The sequence below is a fragment of the Lipotes vexillifer genome, unplaced genomic scaffold, assembly GCF_000442215.2.
Source record: "Lipotes vexillifer unplaced genomic scaffold, Lipotes_vexillifer_v1.1 scaffold1540, whole genome shotgun sequence".
NCBI lineage: Eukaryota > Metazoa > Chordata > Mammalia > Artiodactyla > Lipotidae > Lipotes > Lipotes vexillifer.
The window spans coordinates 256,195-259,444 of record NW_006787143.1 but is presented as its reverse complement, the minus strand read 5'-3'; the positions used below and the strand labels follow the sequence as shown (position 1 = coordinate 259,444).

Genomic DNA, 3,250 nt, shown 5'->3' with positions numbered 1-3,250 from the left:
CGGCCTCTCCCGTTGCGGAGCACAGGCTCCGGACGCGCAGGCTCAGCGGCCATGGCTCACGGGCCCAGCCGCTCCGCGGCGTGTGGGATCTTCCCGGACGGGGGCCCGAACCCGCGTCCCCTGCATCGGCAGGTGGACTCTCAACCACTGTGCCACCAGGGAAGCCCAGCGTGAGCTGTTTTAATGAGCCTCCTCCCTAAAGGTATTCATTATAACATGTGGCATCTATTTTGATTAACCCTTTAATTTTCTTTTATTTCACGATATGAACCACTGTTGAAACAGAAAACTAACCTAAAATGCAAGCTGCATAAGAGGGTGTGCGTGAAACTGCGGTAAGAGGGGACAGTCTGATTTCCGTGGGCTCAAGATCAGCAGCAACCTGTGTCCCAGGCTGGCCACCATTTTAGCCAAAGCTTTTGCAGCTCTGGGAAGAGTTCAAGAAACCACAGTCTGGTCCTGGCTTTGGCACTGGCCAGCTGTGTGACCTGGGAACATCAGTCTCCTCTTTGGGCCTCAGTGTCTTATCAAGTTGAAGAGTTAGATGAGGTGACCTTTAAGGTCTTCCAGCTCTTAAATTCACTGGTTCCATGAAGGCCATGAGTCTCTCTGACACTAAAACCATGTCATCACAAGAGATCAAAGGATGAAAAACTAAGTGCAAATAAAGGTTGAGTAACACATTTAAAGGCAAGTGCTTCCAAAACATCAGTGCTCAGGGGGAAGCTCATATTCACCATGGCATCTCAGAATTCTTCTTTAAAGTGGGCTAAAACAATTAAAATACTGCTATTATGCCAAGCCAGTGTCAACAGCACCAGCAGGTCAGGATTTTTGTTTATAATTGACATATTTGTCCACTACCACTAGATACCACATCTAATATGCTTTATGTCGGTAGCTTTCTTTACTGAGCATGTAACCAGACACCAAGAAAGAAGCCAAAAAAAAGAAAGAAAGAAAGAAAAGAAAAACCTTCATAATTCTAAAGAGTTGATTTAAGCTTCTTGATGAAATTTTCATGAAAAAATGTACAGTTGTCCCTCGGTATCCATGAGGAATTTGTTCCAGGACCCCCGCGGATACCGAAAGCTGCAGATGCTCAAGTCCGTGGTATAAAATGGTATAGTATTTGCATGTAACATCCTCCCATACACTTCAAATCACTTAATACAATGTAGATGCTATGTAAATAGTTGCCAGGGCATGAAAAGTTCAAGTTTTGCTTTTTGGAACTTTCTGGAATTTTTTTTTTCTGAATATTTTTGATCCTAGTTTGGGTGATCCTTGAATGCCGTACCTGAGGATACAGAGAGCAGATTGTATAATTTCTTTGCTGGAGAGTGCCTCAGGCCCTCATTCAAAGACCACGCTAACCTACAGAAACAAAGGAAAGGATTAATAGCTTACTTCGTTGAGCTCTTACTGTGTGCTAGGTACTATTGTCAGTATTAAACATATCTTAGTTTATTTCATCCTTACAGTAACTTTCTTAAGTAAATTCTATTACTGTCCAATTTTAAAAAATTCTTTTCCATTATGGTTTATGACAGGCTATTGAATGTAGTACCCTGTGCTATACCCTGTGTCCATTTTATGCACTAGTAAATTGAGGCCACCCACCCTAGCATCTCGCTGCCAAGCCCGGGGCCCTAAACATCATTCCTTCTAAACAGAAGGAGAGAAGGGCTCTTAGTCACAAGCCCACAGAGAGTCTGACAAAAACAGAGAAGGCAAAAAAACTGTAAAAAAAAAAAACTTGGATAACTTGAAAAGCAGAAACTTAGTCATTTGGGAAGCTAAGGAAGGTCTATGTGTTTGTCTGTTTGTTTCCTAAATATTTCTACAGCACTTACTCTGCACCAGACACTATTCTCCTTACTTTGCAAATCTTTGTAACTCATTTTATCTGATGCCAACCCTAGGAGGTAGGAAGTGTAATTATATCCATTTTATACATAAGAAAATGGAAGCACAGAGAGGTTCAATAACTTGCCCAGTCCCACAGCTAGTAAGGAACAGAGCCAGGATTTAGAAATGGGCAGACCTGCTCTGGAGTCTGTGCTTTTGAATGCTGTGCTGTATTATACTATATTACACTCTATTACAATAACAGAGGCCCATTCATTCAGCAATATTATTATTGCTGCAAGGCAATACTAAATATACATGACTAATAAGTTTCAAGAAAAAAATTAAACTTATTTTGGTGTATTTGGTTAAGAAATCGAGATTCCCCAGTACATTTTATAAGGATTCTCATTCATGACAGTTGAATTTGGGGGTTATTTTATTTTTTACAATGTCAAATCCCAACTGTTTGAAAAAAATTCAAACTCAGTACTTTCAGATTTATTGAGGATACTTGGTTTGGTTTTTACTGTATTTAAGGTTAAAGTTGTGTTGAAACGAGCTACCATATTTACTTTGTAAATACATGTACCAAGGGAGAGTACCAAGGGAGAAAGTGGCTGTAATTTAATTCATGAAAAGTATATAAATATAATTTATTTCTAGATCAAGAAATGAGGCATTGTCTGCAATTCCCTTATATAATCTCCTCCATCCTCAAGCAAAATAAATAAAATATTCATCGGAAATGGAATTCTTTGAGATTACAAGTACTAGGAAGCCTATAATGGGCATTTGATGTATCTTTTGTCTAAATTGTCAGCTGTGCTTTTCCTGTTACTTCCTGTTGGTATTATTGATGAGCAGACTATTTGCTCAGCATTAACATTAGTTTTAGAAAATAGACCTAAATAAAGTAGAAAACCAAACTACAGCAGCCATTAGTCATTCAACAGAATGGTTTTCTAGAAAGGATACAACCCTTACACTTGTTTTTAAAGGAAGGGCGTTCTTAGCCCACAGATCTCTCTTAACCTGCCTTTAGGCTCTGCTAGTATCTAGTGACATCCTTTGAAGCGCCAGTGCTTCGTGGGTTTGCTTTACCCACTTAAAGTTATATATTGTATAGCAGGTTCCCAATTGGCAGAAATCAGTGAAGAGGAAAACATGATATTAGCCAGAGAATATTATTTAAATTGCAGAATATGATAAAATGCATGAAAACAGAGTTGCTATGTCTCGTAAAAGAAACCTGAGGTTCACTAAGTGGTTGAAAATGCCTGGTTGGGGCTTCCCTGGTGGCACAGTGGTTGAGAGTCCGCCTGCCGATTCAGGGGACACGGGTTCGTGCCCCGGTCCGGGAAGATCCCACATGCCGCGGAGCGGCTGGGCCCGTGAG

General features: G+C 40.5%; 1 protein-coding gene across 1 annotated transcript in view; it reads left to right on the top strand.

Moving 5' to 3' along the window:
* PARD3B (par-3 family cell polarity regulator beta) overlaps positions 1-3,250 on the top strand; it is a gene marked incomplete at its 3' end in the record, with an annotated part of 751,281 nt that overhangs the window by 497,319 nt on the left and 250,712 nt on the right. The window lies entirely within an intron of this gene.